The sequence below is a fragment of the Stenella coeruleoalba genome (genome assembly GCF_951394435.1).
Source record: "Stenella coeruleoalba genome assembly, chromosome: 3".
Classification (NCBI taxonomy): Eukaryota; Metazoa; Chordata; class Mammalia; order Artiodactyla; family Delphinidae; genus Stenella; species Stenella coeruleoalba.
In genome coordinates this window covers 77426750-77452921 of record NC_137148.1, presented here as the reverse complement: position 1 = coordinate 77452921, position 26172 = coordinate 77426750, and the positions used below count along the sequence as shown (strand labels likewise).

The 26172-nt window shown below is 39.6% G+C and overlaps 1 protein-coding gene across 2 annotated transcripts in view; it reads right to left on the bottom strand.

Moving 5' to 3' along the window:
- The window catches only part of LOC307184301 (uncharacterized protein), a 594345-nt gene that overhangs the window by 205788 nt on the left and 362385 nt on the right, over positions 1-26172 (bottom strand). The gene's annotated exons all lie outside the window — the stretch shown is intronic.

The following is a 26172-nucleotide window of genomic DNA, read 5'->3' as shown; positions in this document are numbered from 1 at the left end:
GGCATCAAATCATTTACATAGACCAACAGAACAGAATCGAGAGCTCAGAAATAAACCCACACATATACAGTCAACTAATATTTGACAAGGGGACCAAGAATACTCTATGGGGAAAAGGTTGTGTCTTCAATAAATGATGCTGGAAAAGGAATGTTCACATGCAACAGAATGAAACTGGTCTCCTATATTACACCACTCACAAAAATGAAATCAAAATGGATTAAAGACTTAAATGTAAGACTTGAAACTATAAAACTCCCAAGAAAACATAGGGAAAAATCTCCTTGACATTGGTCTTGCCAATGAACTTTTCGATATGACACCAAAAGCATGAGCAACAAAAGAAAAAATCCAGTGGGACTATGTCAAACTAAAAGCTTCTGCACAGCAAAAGAATGATCAACAAAATGAAAAGGCAACCTATGGAAAGGGAGAAAATATTTACAAATCCTATATCTGATAAGAGGTTCATATCCAAAATATTGGATTGGCCAAAAAGTTCGTTTGGGTTTTTTCAGTAAAATGTTTATGGAAAAACCCAAACGAACGTTTTGGCCAACCCAATATATAAGAAATTCACACAACTCAGTAGCAAAAACAAAACAAAAAACCAACCAAATAATCCAGTTAAGAATTGGACAAATGAACTGAATAGATATTTTTCCAAAGAAGATACACAAATCGTCAACAGGTCCATGATAAGGTACTGGACATCACTAATCATCAGGGAAATGCAAGTCAATGCCACTGTTAGATATCACCTCATTCCTATTAGAACAGCAATGGCTATTATCAGAAAGATAAGCAATAACAAGTGCTGGTGAGGATGTGGAGAAAAGAAAACCCTTGTGCATTGTTGGTGGGAATGTGAATTGGTGCAGCCACTATGGAAAACAGCATGGAGGTTCCTAAAAAAAAATAAAAATAGAGCTATCATATAATCTGGTAAGTCTACTGCTGGGTATATATGTGAAGGAAATGAAAACACTATCTCAAAGAGATATACGTACCCTCACGTTCACTGCAGCATTATTTACAATAACCAAGGCATAGGAATAACCTAAGTGTCCCTTGGCAAATAGAGAAAAGGTGAGATAGATGGATAAACAATGGCATATTATTCACCCATAGAAAGAAGGAAATCCTGCCATTTGTGACAATATGAATGAACTTTGAGGGCACTATGCTAAGTGAAATAAGTTAGATAGAGGCGGGGGGCTGGCGGGGGGGGGTGGATAAAAGTGGTCAAAAGGTACAAACTTCCAGTTATAAGATGAATAAGTTCTGAGGATCTAATGTACAACATGGTGACTACAGTTAGCAATACTGTATTTTTATACTTGAAAGTTGCTAAGACAGTAGATCTTAAAAGTTCTCACTGTACATAAACACACACACAGACAAAAATAATTATGTGAAGTGATGGATGTGTTAACTAACCTTATTGTGGGAATCATTTCACAATTCATACACATATCAAATCATCACACTGTGTACCTTAAACTTACACAATGTTGTATGTTAATTATATCTCAATAAACCTGGAGTGAAAAAAAGCTGATAATAACTTATCCCAAATGATGATTTGGGACAATTTTTATTTCCTTCATACTATTTTACAAGCCCTTGAATGTACTCAAGAATTTTTCCCTAGTGTCATTCCTTGTACAGCTATGGGGAAAGTTAAAGGGAAAAATCTCATATTTAATCAAAAAAAGAACATTCAATGTGAGGGCCTTCAAAATCTATCAGATTCTTTTATTCTGTGGACACTCTGAATCTTCCATTTCCAAAGCCCTTCTTATCTATTTCTGCTGAAGTTAAACTACTTCTCTGTTGCCATGTTTTGTTTCCAGAATCTCAAGCAGAGTCAGAGAATTAGACTTGCACTGCTGACTAGTGAGTAATAAAGTGCCCAAGAGCAACACCCAACCACCTGTGGGGAAACACCCTAGTGACAACACCACAGCTGCCACTGCCCACTGCTCGGCACTGAGAGTACCTGGGACTGGGTGCCAGATGTGCCACCACTGCAAACCCAGAAGAACAAGAACCCCTCTGCCACCACGCTGGCCAGGTCTGTGTGGGACCACATCCTAGCATTGTTCACTTCCTCATCCATCTCTTGCACAGGTGCACCCAAATGGGAAAATCTAGGTCATGTGCTTTTGTACCTTAAGCAGAGAGGGATTCTGGGGCAGTCTTTTGCATCATATCTCAACAAGGCAGGACTCAAAATGGGGACATGATCAAGACATAAGAGAGTGTTTTCAAAAGATGTTAAGCAGCCATAGGTGCTTACTGTACCCACGGGCACATGCATGATTCAGATTGAAGTTGATACTTTGCTGAGCCACAAAGAAGGCTTGGGATGGTGTTCTCGTTGTGTAGCATTCCCTCCTCCCTCATCCCGAGCCTAGAGAATGGAAATCAAATTATTTCAGTCCACAGCGCTTTCTATTACACCTTTTCTATGTCAAAAGTTTCAGAATAGATTAAATACTTAACATGGACATATAAGGGATTTTTTTCTGGAATGTCCTTTTCTAAAGGACTGGCTTGTTTTCTGGAAATGGATCTGTGTTATAAGGTCCTAAGTATTTCCTGCTGTTTTCTTGCTTGTCATGATAGCAAAAATCTGATAAAGAGGGAGAACGTTCTGAGTTTTTTTAAAAAAAACCTTGTATTTGGATTGGAAAACATATGGTTCAGGCAGACATTGCTTTGGTGCCATGGAAACTCATCTTTTCTCCACCAAGTATATTTGAATAGCTGGCAATTATCCAGTTTTGAGTGGCACAGAAGAGGTTCTCTACATAAAGTGCCCCATCTTAATGTTTTTACACATTTTATATAAACTTCATATGCTAAATGGAACAGCAAATGCTACTGCCCACACTCAGAAGAGGCAAAATATCAACTCTCTTCAGCAAAAACAGCCAGTTTAAGAAGACAGCATGCAAGGCCAAAGATTTTTAGAATCCTGGTAGACTGAGATTTCTCAATCAGGCTTCTTCCTACCAATCCAATAGGACAATACTCTGTCAAGGCACTTCTGCCGGTGACTCAAAGAACAACAAGACTTTCCATTGCTCCAACAACTCAGATTCTATCAACAGGAAATTACATGCTCCATACCCAGCAAAACGAGCCTCACCGATAATAAAACTGCTCATCTTGTGCCTCTGAGCATTACAATTCCACCCTTAGATGTGAAGTTATTCACGAGACTGGCTTCAAGGGAGTAGCCGCTTTCATTCCCTATGAAAATTTCTACAGGGCTGCAAATCTTCTAGGATATTAAGCAATTTTCTGAAAGCCCTACACCTTAGTGAGAGAGGAAAGCCTGGTGTTCCTGAAAAAGAAAAATGGCTACACTCTCTGTGGAATATTTTGGCAAAAACAGAGACGATTAAGTTGATCTACCAGCATTCGAGAATTCTATTGCATTTGTTTACCTATTTTAGTAGAAAAAAGCAACTCATTGTTACAGAAGCTAAGATACGGTATTTCATGTCCTACCTTGTGCCTTACCCAAAGAAGCTATTATCCATCACAAAGAGTCCCTTGGTGCTCCCTGCCATCTCATTCCCAGCTCACAGGTAGAAATGATCTTGAAGCCTTAACTGCTTTTCATAGGTCATCATCACTGTCATCCAATGCTCTTTAAGGAGCAAAATTTTAAAAGGCATGTAACGTAATCAGCTGTCAGAGTGTTCAGCTTTTCCTTGTAAGACAATCCTGCCTGTCAAATGGAGAGAAAGTATTACAGCGGAAAGATATGCGTGTCTGCATTCAAGCAGATGCTAAAGATTCTCTCATAAGGAAGAAAGCAAAGAAAATGGAGGATCAGATCAAAAGAGAGAGGGTTGTACATCCTAATTAGCAAACAACTTCCTTTCCTAGATGTGCCTGGACACTGCACTAAATAAATTCCAAATGAAACGCCAAAGCCACTGAGAAAAGAACTGCTGCAGTTCAGCTTGGGGGCCTGACCATGAAGAATAAAGAGAAGGATGGGCTGAAAGTGAGGTTTCAGTGATATAAGGAACAGACAGTAATTGTGAGCTTACAGGAAGTGTCGGGAGTGGCTCCACTCCTGTTCCAAACGCTGGGCAGAGACACAGATTGTCAGGAAGTCAGGGAAACTGCTTCATCGGGTTGAGTATAAATTGATGAAAAAGGCATCTAGAAGCTAATTTTCTAAGATGATGATGAAGGTGCTCTCTTCAGAGTGCACTGATGGGGTCTCAGGCTGAGGCTATCCATAAAACAAGGAAGAAAGATCACAGAAGATAAAGGAAATAAGAGAGTGGTTCCCAAGGTGTATCCTGAGGAAAGGCAGAAATCTGGAAGATTTCAGCCCAGAAGGTGTGAAGGAAGCCCCAGCAGGGTTTGTTGCTTTAGTAGGGACAAGGACATTTAAATCCGGAAATAGGACCTCCCAGTTACCCTTCACCTTGGCATCTGACTTGTTCATCTTCTATCCAAGTCCATGATATCCATATCTGTGGCCAATGTTGCACTCCCTGGTAAGTTCTGGTCTCTCTAGGAGTATTCAGCTGTGTTCTTGAGCAAGTGGGGTTCATCTTCCCCAAGTCCTCCTCCTGCAGGTTCTCATGGCTTCTGAGGGCAGCTACCACAGTGTTCATTGGCTATAAGAGCCGATGCTGCCCCAGGTCTAGTCGTATTCTAAAGGTCATGGGTGCAACTTCAGTGTCATCAAATTTATGGGCAAAAGAAAAAACTGAAGCATTGAAGAACAAAGCTCTCAGGAAATTCTATCCTAAATAGAATTCAAGGGGATGAGGTATATCCAGGGAGCACTGAAGGAGCCATCTGATGTTTAACAGACAGTGTGATGTAGCAGTCAAGTAAACCTGTGTTCAAGTCTTAGCCATTCTATTTACTACTTGTGGGAAAATTAAACTCTCAGAGCCTTCAATTTCTTCATCTCCAAAATAGTGATGGTCTCTGCTTCCTGTAATTTGCAGGCGAAAACATCGATAAAACATCTCTGCACAGTATCTATAATTAATAAATGTGAATTTTTTATTTATTAAAGAAAATTTTAATCAAGGGCAATTTATTAGAAGAAAAAATCAGAAAGTGAGCTAGGGAACTTCTATCAGTGATAATAAAGGCAGCCAGGTATACTGCCTCAGTATTAGATTATAAAGTGCCATTTACCTCTATATTAATTATAAATACTGCTGTGTTTAGGGGGTTTTCCTGCTTGTCTTCATTTTTTATTCTATTTTCAGCCTATATCTCTAGTGTGCTATTTAAAGACTAATACAGATTGACCATCTAGGCTCATGACCAAAATTCCTCCCAGTATATGTATACAATTTATTCATACTTGCAGCCAATGGGTATTATTGAGCACCTAATATGTGCTAGATGATATGGTAGGTAATGAGGACCCAATACTCAGAATGGTTCCTTCCTTCCTGGAAAGTGTATTTCAACAGGTGAAAGAAACAGAGATTCCTGCTGTAATATAAATGAAGAAAAGTGCTATTTCACACCTTGAGAGCTCATTCACCTTATAAAACACTTCATTGCAATATCACTGGCAAAAATGTTCCTGAAGGAAGGAAGGGAAAAGAAAGGGAGAGAGAGGAGGAAATGTGCCATTGAAAAATAACATGTGGATATGCTAAGCCTCTGCCCCACACTACATTTGACAGCAATCCAAGTAGACTTCCCGTCCACCACAGGCTACCATAGGATTAGTAAAGTACCTACAGGCAGTAAGAGTTTATTGAATAGCCTTGTTAATGATGACCTGGGGGTAAGAGTTTATTGAATAGCCTTGTTAATGATGACCTTCCTGGAAACTTTGCCAGAAACTCTGAGCGGGGGTTTTTTTTTTTTTTCCCCCTTTGAAGCAATCATGTTTTATCAGTTTTTCTACATAACAACCTATGGAAATGAGCCAACCATGAAAAAATGACTCCATTTACTTAGCTCTGAACTACAGATGGCCTGGTGAACACAGTGAGCTAATGGAAAACTAACACACGCGTCCAGGTCAACAGCTGTTTCCACTGTAGCTGTGGCCTGCGAGACACAGGTGTACTTCATGGGCCCTGATGTAGACTGCCATCTGCTCAATGAGTGTTTCTCATTTCCTTTCAACATGAAGATGGATACCAAGAACTGGAAGTGTGAGTGAGTGTATGATGGATATCAACTTTGCTTCTTTTAGGCCTATGTGGTTAGAGAGCCCTCCAATTTGATTTACATCATGAACAGGGGAATCTGTAACTCAGAGCCTCAAGCTTTCTCGTTGATCTTCTCTGGGAGAAACAGGAATGATATGTGATTTCTTTTGTCATTTTGCTTGAACATTTAATATTTACATACTCTCATAATTTCACATTAAATCTCTCTGGAATCATAGTTGCACCAAGTAGTAGAAGCATTCAGGCTGGACACTTACAATCCAGTCTCTTTACCATATCCCCAGTCTGAATACAGAGGCAGCGCAGATAAAGCCACAGAGCTCTCAATTCCTAAGACTACCCTTTACTGTGAATCAGTGCCCCTTTCTCTATGAACTTCCGTATTCTGAGTGAACAGGCTAGGTACAGTTGTCAGGGTGAGATTTGAAGGACCAGTCTGGCCCTGGAGGGGTATTTGACAGCTCCACATTGCTCTCTTTAGTTTATGAGGGTTCATATTGCCTATGTTTGGGGCCTTTGGCTGAATTTGCAAGATAATAAGAACAATTCCATTCAATGCCCTATTATACTTGTTTGCTTGGCTTTTCTCTCTCTCACTTCCAGAAATCCCCAGCAGAGGCCATGTCTACTTCAGTTACTGGTTCATCCCCAGAGCCTCTAATAGTGCCTGATACATATAAGATTTTGGTCCTGGTTCTACTACTGCCTAACATAGTCTTATCCTGAGCAAGTCATTTAACTTCTCTGGGCTTGAGTTTCCTCACTCACTATTTATTAGATTACTTTCATACAATAAACTATAAAAGATATTCAATACCTCCTATAATCACTTCCCTATCACTAAGAAAAAGCTATTAATCCTTAGCCACTAGGATGCTCTTTTATTTAGCTTGAACTATATGAATTTGCATATAGTTGAATAGCAGAAATTTCATATGATTTAACTTATCCCATTACATAAATTTTTATTAAGCACATCCTACGTGCAACACATTGTTGTCAGATATTGGGGATACAGCAGTGAACAAAAAAGAGATAAAGCCCTGTTTTCACTGACCTTACATTCTAATTGGAGAAGACAGAATAAACAAACAGATGAATATATAATGGGTCATGCAGTGAAGGGCACTAAGAAGGAAAATAGAGCAGGATAAAGAGACAGAGAATCACTTGAGAGCAGGCGTACATATTGAAAAGAGGGAGATTGAGTGAAGTTTACCTACTGAATGTTGAGACTCTCAGCTGTCTTCCCTTACTTGGTTCCAGTTCTCTGGCAGGGAGGTGATTAGACATCAGAAAGGCGATTAATGGAGACTGTTCTCTGAGGAATATGATTATCCCAAAAGAAAATATCTGAAGATACTAATATTGGGTGCTTGTTAACAAAATGGCTCAACATTTCACCAATGTTGGAGTGAAACCCAGCCACACAGCTTCCAAAAGAGCTTTTTGGTGTCTAATACTTAAATTTGAACAGGCATCCAGGACTGACAGATGTTTGAGGATAGCTACTCATCTTAAGGTCAGAAGACAAAGCCAACCAACCAAAATAATAACTTAGAAGAAACAAAAACTTCATAAGAAGAAAAGTTCAAAAAATGTTGATGTGTTCAGACTGAGAAGAGAGGAAATGGATTCTTAACTGTTTAAAGACAAATCTGGAGAATAAAATAATTCTAAGAAACAAAAAATATATACTGGAAATAAAGGAAAAAACAGTGAGAGGATTGAATGAAAACCTCCCAGAAAATAACTAAAAAATATAGAAAATAGAGGAATGTAAACAAAGATGAAAGATCAAAAATAGAAAAAAATATGTAGGTAAAAAGACAATGATCCACAAGGTCAATATCCAAATAATGAAAGTTTTAAAATACAGAGAAGAGAATATTGGGGAGGAGGGGATGAAATCATCCCCTTGAATATCCTTGAATCCCCTCGTGATTCAAGGAGTTACTGACAAACCACTGTGAAGTTTCAGGACCCTGGTCACAAAGAAAGGAGCACTTTCAAAAAAGGGGAGAAGACAGGGTTCACATAACAGCAATACTGGATTACAGGGGAAAAAATGGAGCAACACTTTCTAAATACTGGGAGAAATTCTTTCCAGCTTGAAGTTTCATACCCAGGCAATTAAATGCAGGGGTAGAATAAAATTATTTTTAGACATGCAAGGTTTCAAAACATTACTTTGAAACTTTCTCAGGAAAGTAATATAATAGACACTCTATACAAAGGAGCAAACCAAGAAAGACTATGCGGGATCCAAGGAACAAGGGTTTGTTGAGAGAGGGAACAAGAATCCCAGGGTGATGGTGAAAAGAAATGCCGAGCTCACAGCTCTGCAGCAGGCTCTGCCGTCACACTCCTGGCTAGAGGGCTCAGAAGACTCTGGGACAAAGAACTGAAAGTTTCTGAGATTTATACACAGGAGAGTGAATTTGAGAATAATTGTATAGAAATGTAAGCAAATTTTTTAAAAGACAATAATTCCAGGGGAAAACAGAAAGGAATGGGAAAGAAAGAGACAAGATAATTAAAGATTATATGGTCCAGCTGTGACTATGTTTATATAGTCATACTGCGAAGATGTTGGATATTAATACAATCATATTACATTATATGTGGATGAGGGGTATGACAGTAGGGGAGAGGATATAAAAGCATAATGGAGCTTCATCTTCCATAGCGAGAGGTCAATGTTTAATGGCTAAACCCAAGAATCAAGAATATATATATACACATATATAAAACCATATTATTCAAAGAAATGAAAGTACCATATTTCTTCAATTCTGAGACATTTTTTCACATTTCAGCATGTCCATAATCATGATACGTCTCAACCCATGGCGTACCGTGGTGTAACTGGCAGCTTTTGTAGCATCATATAATCACAGGCACTGGTGACTGAAATGTGGTCAATATCAAAAGAATCAGATAAAGGAGTTCAACGTGGTTGCCTCTGGGAAGCAGTAAAAGGGGGGAGGCTGGAGGTAAGGGACTGCTGTTTAAGTAACAAACTTTTGAAATTATTTGACTCTTTAAATTATGTATATGTATACGTTATTTTAAAAAATAAATGTTAAAAAAATTCCTGTTGGCTGCTTTGGTGAGAAGTGTCTCTAAGAGGACAAGACTGGGAACAAGGAGATGAGTAGGGGCTCTTGCTTAGTCCAGAAGGGAACTGGTGATGGTTTGGACTAGATTGAGAACAAGGGAGATGGTGATAAGTAGTCAGATTCAGGATATATATTTAAAATAAAGCAGACCAAATCTACCGATGCATTGAGTGTGAAAGAAAGAGGAGAGTCAAACGTAACTCCAAAGTTTTTGGCCTGAGCAGCTGGAGAAATGAAGTTTCAATTTCCTGAGATGGGAAAGATTGCAGGGAAAGCAGGTTAACGGAGGGAGATATCAAGAGTGCAGCCGAGACACAGAAGTTTGGATGCCCGTTAGACACTTAAGTGGACGTGGCTAGCAGGCAGACTACGTAAATCTGGAGCTCTGGAGCTCTGTTCTAGCTACACTGAACATAAAATTTGGGTTTGTTTCTTCATTTTCCTACCTCCTCGCTTTAAACAGTATGGAAATTTTGTGCTTGCTTTTATAGATAGCAGTAAACTAAGCCGTAGGTTTTGTTTATGCACTTACTCAAAGAGAAGTTGTTTTTTTTTAATCAATTGATATTTGCAAGTGTTTCCTTCTCTATAGCATTGTCAGCAAATGTATATCATGGCCAAGTAAGACTGCATACATGTCCAGTAAACCTAAGCATTTTTTACTTACACTTTGGTTCTTTTAGGCAGAATTCATTCTATTCCAGGTATTGTGTTTAAAGGGATGCTATAAACCCTGTTTGTGGAAGCAGATATGTCCTGCTTGGAGAAGAATCTAAAACCTGGTCTCCTTATTGCACTGATGCCACATTTCTCAAGTAACCGCTGGAAACCCTTGAAAACAGCTGACTGGTCAATTACATTATGTCTAATTTCTTGGAGCTCCCTCCACACACATACATACCCTGCAAAGCAATTAAAGATAACTGTCGATACATTCAAGTCAGATGAAGCAACTCGTGCTTACTTTCTTCAAAGAACACTAAAGTCAGGCCCTGATTTTATCATCTCATCAAACTTTTTGGGGGGATATAACTGACATGTACAACATTTTGATTTGATACATTCATATATGATTGTAGTCAATAATACCATACTATAAACTTCAGAGTTACTAAGAGATTAGATCTTAATTCTCACCACAAAAAAAGAAATAATTATGTGATATAATGCTATTAATAATGCTATATAATGATATGCTATAATGCTATGTGATATAATTATGTACCATAATGCTATGGTGGTAATCATATTGCAATACATAAATGTATCTCATCAGACTTTTCAATTCACATTTCAATCTGAGGAACACTCTAAGAGACATAAAGAAATCCTTTCGAACCAAGAAAACATATATCAACCTGATAAAGTCTTCAGCAACTTGGAGAAAGGCTCTCTGGGGACTTTTCTTTAGTTCTAACTAGTTTTTGGCCGTCATACTTTGCCTACCTCATGGGTGGTAGGCAGATCTGATAGATTTCTCCAATATTCCAAGCATTGGATTGATCTTCTAAAATGTGATCAGCAGAGTGGGGTAACACCCACAGGCTAATCCTAGATGAGGAGTTAGAAAAACACCCAGCCAACAGGGTTTTTTTTGTCTCTGTAGTTAGAGGTATTTCTATTAGTTCACTTTTCTTTGATCCTTTTAGAAAATCTGGAGAACTTTCCATTACTTTGTACATTTAGTATTTTGAAGTCCCAACTCCTCCACCTCCTTCCCTACCCCTAAGCACTTAAAACAAAATATTTGATCATTTTTACAGCAGTATATAGTTAAACATGAAAGAACAAGTAGGTTATTTTCACCAATTTGTAGTGACAGTTTAAAGACTATTTTCTACCAATTTTTTCTTGTTACACCCACACTACCTTTTCCCCCCAATGTTTCTTTCTTATAAAAATGACTCCAGATAATATAATAGAGGTGTGCAGTAGAAATATACACTCTTTATCAGTCAAGTTAGGTTGATTATGTTGTGGTAACAAACAACTCCAAATCTCAGTGGCTTAAAGTTACAAAGGTTTATTTCTTACTCATAATACATTTCCCTTCTATGCTAGCTGGGGGCTCTGCTCCACATCACTTTGTCCTTACCCAGTGATCCAGCCAGAGAAGGAACCACTGGCTATAACTGCCGGTTGCCAAGGCAGAGGAGAAAGGCAGCACTACAAAAATGCACCGGTTCTTAAGCTTCCACCAGGAAAGGATATGTGTGTCACTGACATAACATTTCTTTGACCAAAGCAAGTCATATAACCAAACCTAATTTCAAAGGGTAAGTGTAAAATTTTTGAAAATGGGGCACTGAATATTAGTAAACAGTTATGCAGCCTATTATACACACTCCGCTACCGAGTTACAATGCATCTGCTCTAATATCAAAATCCCTAGTAATAGAGGAAATTTGTTCATTTTGCCCAGATGTTTTTTAGAGAAACATCTAAATTCTGAGATTACAAGTCATGGTCTCAACCTCCACTCTGTATGTTTGGCTAACAGCTAATGGTGTCAAATTTTGTAGATAAATACAGGTCATCATCTCATTAAATGTTTCAGACCACAGGGAAATGTGTGACATGGTTACCAAGTTTCTCCACTTATAATGAAGGTCTGCAATGTCACCAGGGGAGACCAAGAACCAATTTCAGGCTGGAAGGATCAGTTCCAAATGCGATTGTGCAACAGTAATTATGCAATTGTTTTTCACCCTTCCTCCCTAATGTTGTGGATGTCAGGAAACGTGCTGTTCTTTTTAACACAGATTCTACATGGCCCAGAAAGATATTTGGGTGCCTATGGAGGAGGATTTAGTTGAAGTGGGAGTAGTGAAAAAAACATAAGTTCAGGAATCATGACCTTTCTAGTATAATTTCACAGATCAGACAGTTTAGTCAGTTGGCAATCAAGTGTGGGTTGTATATCCACAGTTTACTTCATCCCCATCTGTGATATTGTGACATAATAACAAATATTTTGCTCTTGGCTCTGGTTCCTAGCACAGCACTCCTAAAACCCTTGAAATTTCTTGAGTGGCAGTGATAAGAGGAGCCTCTTTTGTAATTCATGATAAGCCCCCTTCAACTATACCTGTGTTTATGCTAATGAGGTGACCCCTGGAGGATGGCTGCTGGGCAGTGATTAGAGGGTTGAAACTTCCAGCCCTACCCCCTGACCTCCAGGGAGAGGATCGTGCCTGGAGTTTGAGTTAATCACGAATGACGAAGGCTTTGCTCAATCATGCCTATGTAATGAAGCCTCCATAAAAATCCTATGGGGCTCAGAGAACTTCTGAGTTGGTGAACACATGGAGGTACTAAGAGGGTGGTGCCCCTGGAGAGGACATGGAAGCTCCACTCCCTTTCCCCACACATTACCTTGTACATTTCTTACATCTGCCTGTTCCTGAGTTGTATCCTTTTATAACGAACTGGTTATATAGTAAATAAATTGTTTTCCTGAGTCCTGTGAGCAGTTCTAGCAAATTGTCAAACCTCAAGAGGGGGTCACAGAAACCTTTGATTTATAGCTGGTCAGTCAGAACACAGGTGACAACATGGACTTGTGATTAATGTCTGAAGTTGTGAGGGAGGGCAGCCTTTTGGGACTGAGCTCTTAACCTGTGGGGTCTAAGCTCTTAACCTGTGGGGTCTAAGCTAACTCCAGATAGTGTTATAATTGAATCGTAGGACACCTAATTGGTGTCCAGGAAGTTGGAAAATTGGTTGGTGCGGGAAGAAAAAACCACACATTTGGTGTGAGAAATGTGTGATTCACGTTAAATGAGGTGAAGATGCCAGGACAGCCTCATTAGAGTTCCAAGAAGAAGATCCAAAGGCCCCAGGATGTGGGCATGTTAAAATGGTTCTGTTATATAATACCTGAGAACCCATCCAATGACGGAGGAGGAAAAGACCTAGGTCTGGTTCATAGCTGGGTCAGATTGGTATGTTGGTACAAACTAAAAGTAGACTGAGGCTGGTCTCTCGCATACTGCATAACCCAGACATTACTGTCCTGATAGAGACTGGAACAGCCTCTTCGAGGGACAACTAAGGTTACAGTTTGGAGATGACACCCAGTGAGGTTGGGGTGTTGCTTTCAGGATGTAACATATACCTTATGCCAATGGTCATTATGTGCTCTTCTGTCTCCAATACATAGAATGGATGAATCCAGGAGCCAGGGTAGAATTAGAGTCTACTCACCTCATTCCCAGTGACCACTTGTCACTTGGGAAATTTGAGCTTCTAGGGAACCAGACCTAAGGGAGGCTTTGATTACCATCCCTATGGTGACAAATACAAACTCTATCATATGACCCATAACTTTCTTATGAGCTCCAAGTTTCAATATATAACTACCTATCTGCTTATGTCAAATTAGATACTGCAGAGTCACCTGAAACCTACTATATCCAGGACTGAACTTATCATCTCTCCCTTCCTGCAGGATATCACTATAAGCAAATAGTGCTGGTATCTACTCAGGTGTTCAAGCCCGAAATCTGCAGTCTTCTTTAAAATCTCTCATTCCTTTATCCACCATATCCAAGCAACTATCAAGTTTTTCCAATTCTGTCTTCTAAATATTACTCGTGTTTGGCAAGAGGAAGAATACCAGCACTTCTCTCTGACCCTCCTGCTACCACCCAAGTTCAAACTGCATTTTTGAGTTGGACCATTGCAAGAGCTACACAGTGGCAAATGATTCCCAGTGACCCGCCCCCCCACGTTCTGGTATTCACAGTGTGGTGTGATCCTCTCTCCTTTCACCTCTAAATAGGATACAGCAAACATGATGGGTTGCCATGGCTGAGAGGGTGACAAAAAGACTCTGGCTTTCATTTTGTTCTCATTCTCTCACTTGCTGCTTCTGAAGGAATCCAGCTGCTGTGAGTGAGAGCTGCCCTGTGGAGAGACCCAGATGACACTGAACTGAGGGAAGCCTCCAGCCACAACTATGACAACTAAGTTCCCAGCCCAATGGTCTCTGAGGTACTGGTTCCGGCCAACAGCCGTGTGAGTGAGCGTGGATGTGGCTCCTCCCTCCCGTGAGCGTCAAACATGACAGCAGCTCTGGCTGACACCCGGATGGTAGCCTTGTGAGTCCTGAATCAGTGACACCAGGCAAGCTGCACTGGGATCCTGACCCATGAACTATGAGATAGTGCTTGCTGCAGGTTGCTAAAATTTAGAGAGATTTGTGATGCAGTAACAGGTTGACTACAGTTGCCTTACTGGTCTCCACCTGTGTGTTCATTCTTACCTTCTCTAATCAACCTCTCCACAGAAGCCAAAGTCTTATTTTAAAAGTGAAAATAGGTTGCTCTCGCCTTCTGAGATGGCCCACACTCTGCCTCTGGAGTGTGTTTCTTTCTAAATAAATCCACTTCTTACTTATCACTTGGTCTCTCACTGAATTCTTTCTGCGATGAGACATCAAGAACCTGAGCTTCGCTTGGAGGGGAAGATGGCAGAAGAGCAAGATGCGGAGACCATCTTCCTCCCCACGGATACACCAGAAAAACATCTACATGTGGAACAACTCCTACAGAACACCCACTGAACGCTGGCAGAAGACCTCAGACTTCCCAAAAGGCAAGAAACCCCCCCACGTACCTGGGTAGGGCAAAAGAAAAAATAAACAGAGACAAAAGGATAGGGACAGGACCTGCACCAGTGGGAGGGAGCTGTGAAGGAGGAAAGGTTTCCACACACTAGCAAGCCCCTTCACGGGCGGAGACTGCGGGTGGCGGAGGGGGAAGCTTCGGAGCCGCGGAGGAGACCACAGCAACAGGGGTGCAGAGAACAAAGCGGAGAGATTCCCACACAGATGATCAGGGCAGACCAGCACTCACCAGGCCGAGAGGCTTGTCTGCTCACCCGCCGGGGCGGGCGAGGCTGGGAGCTGAGGCTCCGGCTTGGGTCAGAGCGCCGGGAGAGGACTGGGCTTGGCGGCGTGAACACAGCCTGTAGGGGGTTAGTGCACCACGGCTAGCCGGGAGGGAGTCCGGGCAAAAGTCTGGACCTGCCGAAGAGGCAAGAGACTTTTTCTTCCCTCTTTGTTTCCTGGTGTGCGAGGACAGGGGATTAAGAGCCCTGCTTAAAGGAGCTCCAGAGACGGGCGCAAGCCGCAGCTAACAGCACGGACCCCAGAGACGGGCATGAGACGCTAAGGCTGCTGCTGCCGCCACCAAGAAGCCTGTGTGCGAGCACAGGTCACTATCCACACCCCTCTTTCCGGGGAGCCTGTGCAGCCCGCCACTGCCAGGGTCCTGGGATCCAGGGACAACTTCTCCGGGAGAACGCACGGCTGGCCTCAGGCTGGTGCAACGTCACGCCTGCCTCTGCTGCCGCAGGCTCACCCCGCACTCCGTACCCCTCCCTCCCCCGGCCTGAGTGAACCAGAGTCCCCGAAGCAGCTGCTCCTTTAACCCCGTCCTGTCTGAGTGAAGAACAGATGCCCTCAGGCGACCTACACGCAGAGGCAAGGCCAAACCCAAAGCTGAGCCCTGGGAGCTGTAAGAACAAAGAAGAGAAAGGGCAATCTCTCCCAGCAGCCTCAGAAGCAGGGATTAAAGCTCCACAATCAACTTGATGTACCCTGCATCTGTGGAATATATGAATAGACCACGAATCATTCCAAATTAAGAGGTGGACTTTGAGGGCAAGATTTATGATTTTTTTCCCCTTTTCCTCTTTTATTGAGTGTGTATGTGTATGCTTCTGTGTGAGATTTTGTCTGAATTGCTTTGCTTCCACCATTTGTCCTAGGGTTCTATCTGTCCGTTTTTGTTTTTTGTTTTTCTTAAAAAAATTTTTTTTCTTAATAATTATTTTTTTACTTTAATAACTTTATTTTATCTTACTTTATTTTATTTTATCTTCTTTCTTTCCTTCCTTCCCTCCTTCCCTCCTTCTTTCCTTCTTTCTTTCTTTCTTTTCCTTCCTTCCTTCCTTTTATTCTGAGCTGTGTGGATGAAAGCCTCTTGGTGTTGCAGCCTGGAGTCAGTGCTGTGCCTCTGAGGTGGGAGAGCCAACTTCAGGTCACTGGTCCACAAGAGACCTCCCAGCTCCACATAATATCAAACGGCGAAAATCTCCCAGAGAGCTCCATCTCAACACCAGCACCCAGCTTCACTCAACGACCAGCAAGTTACAGTGCTGGACACCCTATGCCAAACAACTAGCAAGACAGGAACACAACCCCACCCATCAGCAGAGAGGCTCCCTAAAATCATAATCGGTCCACAGACACCCCAAAACACACCACCAGACATAGACCTGCCCACCAGAAACACAAGATCCAGCCTCATCCACCAGAACACAGGCACTAGTCCCCTCCACCAGGAAGCCTACACAACCCACTGAACCAACTTTAGCCACTGGGGACAGACACCAAAAACAACGGGAACTATGAACCTGCAGCCTGCAAAAAGGAGACCCCAAACACAGTAAGATAAGCAAAATGAGAAGACAGAAAATCACACGGCAGATGAAGGAGCAAGATAAAAACCCACCAGACCTAACAAATGAAGAGGAAATAGGCAGTCTACCTGAAAAAGAATTCAGAATAATGATAGTAAAGATGATCCAATATCTTGGAAATAGAATAAACAAAACGCAAGAAACATTTAACAAGGACTTAGAAGAACTAAAGAGGAAACAAGCAACGATGAACAACACAATAAATGAAATTTAAAAAACTCTAGATGGAATCAATAGCAGAAAAACTGAGGCAGAAGAACGGATAAGTGACCTGGAAGATAAAATAGTGGAAATAACTACTGCAGAGCAGAATAAAGACAAAAGAATGAAAAGAACTGAGGACAGTCTCAGAGACCTCTGGGACAACATTAAATGCACCAACATTCAAATTATACGGGTTCCAGAAGAAGAGAAAAAGAAAGAGACTGAGAAACTATTTGAAGAGATTATAGTTGAAAACTTCCCTAATATGGGAAAGGAAATAGTTAATCAAGTCCAGGAAGCACAGAGAGTCCCATACAGGATAAATTCAAGGAGAAACACGCCAAGACACACATTAATCAAACTGTCAAAAATTAAATACAAAGAAAACATATTAAAAGCAGCAAGGGAAAAACAACAAATAACACACAAAGGAATCCCCATAAGGTTAACAGCCGATCTTTCAGCAGAAACTCTGCAAGCCAGAAGGGACTGGCAGGACATATTTAAAGTGATGAAGGAGAAAAACCTGCAACCAAGATTACTCTACCCAGCAAGGATCTCATTCAGATTTGATGGAGAAATTAAAATATTTACAGAAAAGCAAAACCTGAGGGAGTTCAGCACCACCAAACCAGCTTTACAGCAAATGCTAAAGGAACTTCTCTAGGCAAGAAACACAAGAGAAGAAAAAGACCTACAATAACGAACCCAAAACAATTAAGAAAATGGAAATAGGAACATACATATCGATAATTACCTTAAATGTAAATGGACTAAACACTCCCACCAAAAGACACAGATTGGCTGGATGGATACAAAAATAAGACCCATATATATGCTGTCTACAAGAGACCCACTTCAGACCTAGAGATACATACAGACTGAAAGTAAGGTAATGGAAAAAGATATTCCATGCAAATGGAAACCAAAAGAAAGCTGTAGTAGCATTTCTCATATCAGACAAAATAGACTTTAAAATAAAGACTATTAGAAGAGACAAAGAAGGACATTACATAAGGATCAAGGGATCGATCCAAGAAGAAGATATAACAATTGTAAATTTCTATGCACCCAACATAGGAGCACCTCAATACATAAGGCAAATACTAACAGCCATAAAAGGGGAAATCGACAGTAACACTTTCATAGTAGGGAACTTTAACACCCCACTTTCACCAATGGTCAGATCATCCAAAATGAAAATAAATAGGGAAACACAAGCTTTAAATGATACATTAAACAAAATGGACTTAATTGATATTTATAGGACAGTCCATCCAAAAACAACAGAATACACATTTTTCTCAAGTGCTCATGGAACATTCTCCAGGATAGATCATATCTTGGGTCACAAATCAAGTCTTGGTAAATTTAAGAAAATTGAAATTGTATCAAGTATCTTCTCCAACCACAACGCTATGAGACTAGATATCAATTACAGGAAAAGATCTGTAAAAAATACAAACACATGGAGGCTAAACAATACACTACTTAATAATGAAGTGATCACTGAAGAAATCAAAAATACCTAGAAACAAATGACAATGGAGACACGAAGACCCAAAACCTATGGGATGCAGCAAAAGCAGTTCTAAGAGGGAAGTTTATAGCAATACAATCCTACCTTAAGAAACAGGAAACATCTCGAATAAACAACCTAACCTTACACCTAAAGCAATTAGAGAAAGAAGAACAAAAAACCCCCAAAGTTAGCAGAAGCAAAGAAATTCTAAAAATCAGATCAGAAATAAATGAAAAAGAAATGAAGGAAACAACAGCAAACATCAATAAAACTAAAAGTTCGTTCTTTGAGAAGATAAACGAAATTGATAAACCATTAGCCAGACTCATCAAGAAAAAAAGGGAGAAGACTCAAATCAATAGATTTAGAAATGAAAAGGAGAAGTAACAATGGACATTGCAGAAATACAAAAGATCATGAGAGATTACGACAAGCAACTCTATGCCAATAAAATGGACAACCTAGAAGAAATGGACAAATTCTTAGAAATGCACAACCTGCCAAGACTGAATCAGGAAGAAATAGAAAATATGCACAGACCAATCACAAGCACTGAAATTGAAACTGTGATTAAAAATCTTCTAACAAACAAAAGCCCAGGACCAGATGGCTTCCCAGGCGAATTCTATCAAACATTTAGAGAAGAGCTAACACCTATCCTTCTCAAACTCTTCCAAAATATAGCAGAGGGAGGAAAACTCCCAAACTCATTCTACGAGGCCACCATCACCCTGACACCAAAACCTGAAAAGGATGTCACAAAGAAATAAAACTACAGGCCAATATCACTGATGAACATAGATGCAAAACTCCTCAACAAAATACTAGCAAACAGAATCCAACAGCACATTAAAAGGATCATACACCATGATCAAATGGGGTTTATTCCAGGAATGCAAGGATTCTTCAATATATGCAAATCAATCAACGTGATACACCATATTAACAAATTGAAGGAGAAAAACCGTATGATCATCTCAATAGATGCAGAGAAAGCTTTCGACAAAATTCAACAACCATTTATGATATAAACACTGCAGAAAGCAAGCATAGAGGGAACTTTCTTCAACATAATAAAAGCCACATATGACAAACGCACAGCCAACATCGTCCTCAATGATGAAAAACTGAAAGCATTTCCACCAAGATCAGGAACAAGACAAGGTTGCCCACTCTCACCACTCTTATTCAACATAGTTTTGGAAGTTTTAGCCACAGCAATCAGAGAAGAAAAGGAAATAAAAGGAATCCAAATCAGAAAAGAAGAAGTAAAGCTGTCACTGTTTGCAGATGACATGATACTCTACATAGAGAATCTTAAAGATGCTACCAGAAAACTACTAGAGCTAATCAATGAATTTGGAAAAGTAGCAGGATACAAAATTAATGCACAGACATCTGTCATTCCTATATACTAATGATGAAAAATCTGAAAGTGAAATCAAGAAAACACTCCCATTTACCATTGCAACAAAAAGAATAAAATATCTAGGAATAAACCTACCTAAGGAGACAAAAGACCTGTATGCAGAAAATTATAAGACACTGATGAAAGAAATTAAAGATGATACAAATAGATGGAGAGATATACCATGTTCTTGGAGTGGAAGAATCAACATTGTGAAAATGACTCTACTACCCAAAGCAATCTACAGATTCTATGCAATCCCTATCAAACTACCACTGGCATTTGTCACAGAACTAGAACAAAAAATTTCACAACTTGTACGGAAACACACAAGACCCCGAATAGCAAAAGCAATCTTGAGAACGAAAAACGGAGCTGGAGGAATCAGGCTCCCTGACTTCAGACTATAGTACAAAGCTACAGTAATCAAGACAGTATGGTACCGGCACAAAAACAGAAAGATAGATCAATGGAACAGGATAGAAAGCCCATAGATAAATCCATGCACATACGGTCACATCACTCTTCCCATCACTCATCCTGATCCAACCCCACAGGCCTTCTTCTAGGTTTGGGGCAGTTGTTGTTTGTCTTTAATGTGCAATGTCTCTTCCTTCCTTCCACACACTGTTCCCTCTGCCTGCAACATGCACCCCCTCGCTCTTCACCTGCTCATTGCTACCCTACTCTTAGATCCCCTCTGATGTCACCTCCCTCAGTAGGCTTTACTGATTCCATTTTGTTCTCATTCTCAGACTGAGTTGAGCGCACCTGCTACACACTCCCATAATACATCACACTCACATGAAAAGGGACATTTCTCATTATTTGTTCTGTCTGCCTTTCCTGCCAAACTGTAAACACCCTGAGGGCAGAGAAGATAATTCTCTTGTTCATATCTTTATCACCAGTGCTAGCACAGGGTCTAGTACATAATAACAACCTTATAAATAGTTCATGAAAAAAGGGAAGAAATGGACAAAATGAATGATAAAAATATAATCTTATTGCATTATAAAATATGGTCAGTTATTTCAAATCACCTTAAAAATTAGAAAGCACACCAAAAGGCATCCAGTGCTTTACGTGCCAAATGTTTGAGATTCATTGTTCACGTGAAAGCCTTTACGACCTATGATACAAAAGCAGTGTGAATTACATCAGATTTTAGACATTTCAAATGCATATATCTGTCCAAGTACTCTTTCGCTCAGCAAATATTTACTGAATGTCCGCTCTGTGACACGGAATTTTCTAAGCTCAGAACATCAAAAATAACGAAGTTTCTTGCTTGAGTAACTGGCTGGATGGTGGTGCTGGTAACTGAGATGGGAAAGTCTCGGGAGGGACAGGTTATGGCAAATGTAAAAATACTTTTAATAAATTAAAAGCATTATAAAAGCTTATACTGTTAATTAATAATTTTTGTTACTTCTGTTTGGGAGTCAATATAATTATTTACCAAATGGTAAGAAATCTGAATTGAAACAATATCAGAAGACCAGAGACCCACGTGTGGCTGGTTAGCTAAATGGCCTTAAGTAAACCCCTTCCTTTCTCTAGGCCTCAACTGCTTGTTTATAAAACAATGTCTAAATGTCACATAAGATCTCTTCTGGCTTAAATATATTATTGTTTCAGTTTAAACTCTATAAATGCATGAACATTCTCTGAGTGCAGGAATCTAGACTCTGTACATGTATTCAACTCTCATGAGAGTTTGGAGCGTTTTGAAGAGGATCGTTAAGCAATTGCAAATATAGAGTGTCCTTGACCCATCATCTTCACTCCTAGATACCTTCAGCTGCAATGCTTAGCAAGTTATAGGCCATACTTCCACGTGTATCAGCAGCAAAATGAAACTCAGCTTCATCAACTCGTGGGGAGCCTCCTTGTGCAGGCCCTGTAGATCACATGGCTGTTACTTTAAAAGGAAGTGTGGGAAAGAAAAACGATTTTTTTAAAAAAAGAAAGTCTGTTATGCATTAACCTTATCATTTTGAAAATAAAGGATATTTTAACTTATCCCTCTACCCAAGAGAAACGAGAACTTATATTCACAGAAAAATCTGTATGTAACTGTTTATGATTGTTTTATTCACAATCACCCAAAACCAGAAACAACCCAAATGTCCTTCAACTGGTAAACTGATAAACAGACTAGCCAGCAATGATAACAACAAAACAACAAATTACTGGTACATGCAACATGGATAAATCTCAAATGCATCTCAAATTCATTAAGTGAAAGAATACAGACTCAAAGCTTACATACCATGTAATTGCATTTATATAATGTCTGGAAAAGGCAAAACTATGATGACAGAGTAAACAGAGCAGTAGTTGCCAAGGGTCCAGATGGACAGAGAGGTTGACTACAACGATGAAGCATAAAGGAACATTTTGGGGTGATAGAATTTTACCTCGTTGTGGTGGTTTTAGACAACTCTATTCATTTGTTAAAACTCACAGAAATGTTCACCAAAAGGAGTGAATTTTACTGTATGTAATTTTTTAACTATGGGGAAAGTATAGCATGTCCCAAGACATACTGCAGCATGCTCTTGCACTGAGTCAGGAATGGCAGTGAAAGGGCAGATCAAAGAACAATGATCATCCTAGGAATAGACCTACCTAAGGAGACAAAAACCCGTACTCTGAAAACTACAGGACACTGATGAAAGAAATTGAAGATGACACAAACAGATGGAAAGATATACCGTGTTCTTGGACTAAAAGAATCAATAGTGTTAAAATGACCATACTACCCAAGGCAATCTATAGAGTCAATGCAATGCCTATCAAATTACCAATGGCATTTTTCACAGAACTAGAACAAATAATTTAAAAATTTGTATGTGAACACAAAAGACCCCAAATAGCCAAACAATCTTGAGAAAGAACAGAGCTGGAGGTATCACACTCCCTGACTTCAGACTATATTACAAAGCTTGATTTGATTACCATACAGTAATCAAAACAATATGGTACTGGCACAAAAACAGATACATAGACCAATGGAACAGGATAGAAAGCCCAGAAATAAACACATGCACTTGTGGTCAATTAATCTATGACAAAGAAAGCAAGAATATACAATGGAGAAAAGATAGTCTTTTCAATAAGTGGTGCTGGGAAAACTGGACAACTGCATGTAAAAGAAAGAAATTAGAACATTCTCTAACACCATATACAAAAATAAACTCAAAATGGATCAAATACCTAAATGTAAGACTGGATACTATAAAACTCCTAGAGGAAAACACAGGCAGAACACTGTTTGGCATAAATCACAGCAATATTTTTTTGAATCCATCTCCCGGAGTAATGGAAATAAATACAAAATTAAACAAATGGGACCTAATTAAACTTAAAAGCTTTTGCACAGCAAAGGAAACCATACTCAAAATGAAAGACAATCTACTGAATGGGAGAAAATATTTGCAAATGATGCGACCAACAAGGGATTAATTTCCAAAATATACAAACAGCTCACACAGCTCAATATCAAAAAAACAAACAACCCAGTCAAAAAAAAATGGGCAGATATTTAAAATGCATAACCAAGAACGACCTACTGTATAGCACAGGGAATTCTGCTCAATGTTATGTGGCAGCCTGGATGGGAGGGGAGCCTGGGGGGAGAATGGATACGTGTATGTGTATGACTAAGTCGCTTTGCTGTGCACCTGAAATTATCACAACATTGTTAATCTACTATACTACAATATAAAGTAAAACGTTTTTTAAAAATGGGCAGAAGACCTAAATAGACATTTCTCCAAAGAAGACATGCAAATGGCTAATAGGCACATGAAAAGATGCTCAACATTGCTAATTATTAGAGAAATGCAAGTCAAAACTACAGTAAGGTATCACTTCACACTGGTCAGAATGGCCATCATCAAAAAGTCTAGAAATAATAAATGCTGGAGAGGGTGTGGAGGAAAGGGAACCCTCCTACACCATCGGTGGGAATGTAAATTGGTTCATTCACTGTGGAGAACAGTCTGGAAGTTCCTTTAAAAACTCAAAATAGAGTTACCATATCATCCAGCAATCCCATTCCTGGACATATATGTGGAAAAGATGAAAACTCTAACTTGAAAAGATACATGCACTCCAATGTTCATAGCAGCACTATTTATAACAGCCAAGACATGGAAGCAACCTAAGTGTCCACTGACTGATGAATGGATAAAGAAGATGTGGTATATATATAAAATGGAATATTACTCAGCCATAGAGAGAATGCAGTAGTGCCATTTGCAGCAACATGGATGGACCTAGAGATTATCATACTAAGTGAAGTAAATCAGACAGAGAAAGACAGATATCATATGATATCACTTATACGTGAATCTAAAAAAAATAATACAAATGAATTTATTTACAAAACAGAAATAGACTTACAGAAATAGGAAACAAACTTACGGTTACTGAAGGGTAAGGGGGAGGGGATAAATTAGGAGTTTGAGATTAACAGCTGCACACTACTATATATAAAATAGATAATCAACAAGGATCTACTGTATAGCCGAGGGAACTATATTCAATATCTTGCAATAACTTATAATGGAAAAGAATCTGAAAAAGAATAAATTATATATATATAATACACACACACACACACACACATAAATGAATCATTTTGCTATACACCTGAAACTAACACAACATTGTAAATCAGCTATACTTCAATTTAGAAAGAAAAGAGTAATGATCATGAAACCCAATTCTAAGTCAAAAGCCCCAAATAAACCCAGAATCAACATACAGTCTCATTCATCCCATAGCCCTTTTTCCTGACAAATTGGCAACAATAAAATAGTGCAGTCTAGGAAATCACCCAAGACATTCATTAAGCAAGCATAGATTAAGGACTTTTCAGTTTACGAATCTCTTTTAGGGAAAGGGAAAGCAATATAAATCAAGAGGTCACTGAAGCTTGCTGAAACCACGGGGGCCAGTGAGACTGGGAAGATTCGCTGTTAGATATTTCCCACGGCAATAGCAGATGGATTAAGTTTAAAAGGGAGCCATCAAAATTCTAAACTGGAAAAGAAAGTGATGTGCAAAATACAAATTGAATTTCATTTCCCTATCCAGCCTCACACGCATAAACATATCAAACCCGAGCAGAGCAGCAGAACTGAAGGCAAGCCCTCAACCCAGTCATCTGTGTTGAAATGCTGACCCCTTGTGTCTAGGAGACATTACATCATGTGATTCCACACTTAACCACTTGATCTGGTTTTTCAGCTGTTTGTGTTAAGTGATAATGAAAGAACCGATACAAACAAATCTCAAATCTCAAATATAATTCAGCCTGGGAAATTGTGCTTGACACAGAAAATGTATGTCTGCTCTGCCTCTCACTTCAACGTACCTGCCATCCACTTTTCAGGTATTAGTCACTTATTCCATTCCTCCCAGGAAGAATACAGTCATCGAAAGCAAATTAAGGCAGCACATCCCCCCAAACCCCAACAAAAATAAATGAGGACATAAAGGAAGAGGATAGTGTGTTTAATTTCTCATTAGGTCATAGTCCAATTGTTAGAATATTAACTCTGTCTGCTACCTGACTCTCATTCATTCTAATCTGAATTCTCTTCATGGCATATGAGCCACTGCTTTCTTTCGTAGTTAATACGTGATTTCCTTCTCACACCATTTGATTGATAATCTTGTTTGGCCTTGAAGGAGTAATGAGATTAATACTCAAAAAAAGAGCTAACTATTAGCTAATGAGAAAAAATTCCTACTGGGAGAAATTTTCAAATGCTACATTTGTTCATATATTCAACACATTTTAGTACTAACTATATGCCAGGCTATACAAGAATAACCCTCTATTCCCTCCCCCTCCCAACACCCCCTTCCCTCCAATACAATTGCCTCACCAACAGAAACTGCCTATGTGAATCTTCTTTATTGCTTTAAGGCTTGCTGTACCATCCTTTAATATTGTCCTTGGATGGTCTCCCAATCCACCTAAAATGTGGGTCTATCTTAAAGTTACCATCCTGACAAAGGCAGAACTTGGCAATTTCTTCTCTTTCAACTGCAATGCTTTCCAAGTTATGGCCATACTTTTGTGTGTATCTCGGTAGCAAAATGAAACTCAGCTTTATCTATGTATGTAGCCTCTTTGTATAGGCCCCGTAAAGCCCAGCTGTTGCTTTAAAAGGAAATGTGGAAAAGGGGAAAAAAGCCTGTAATGTATTAACATCA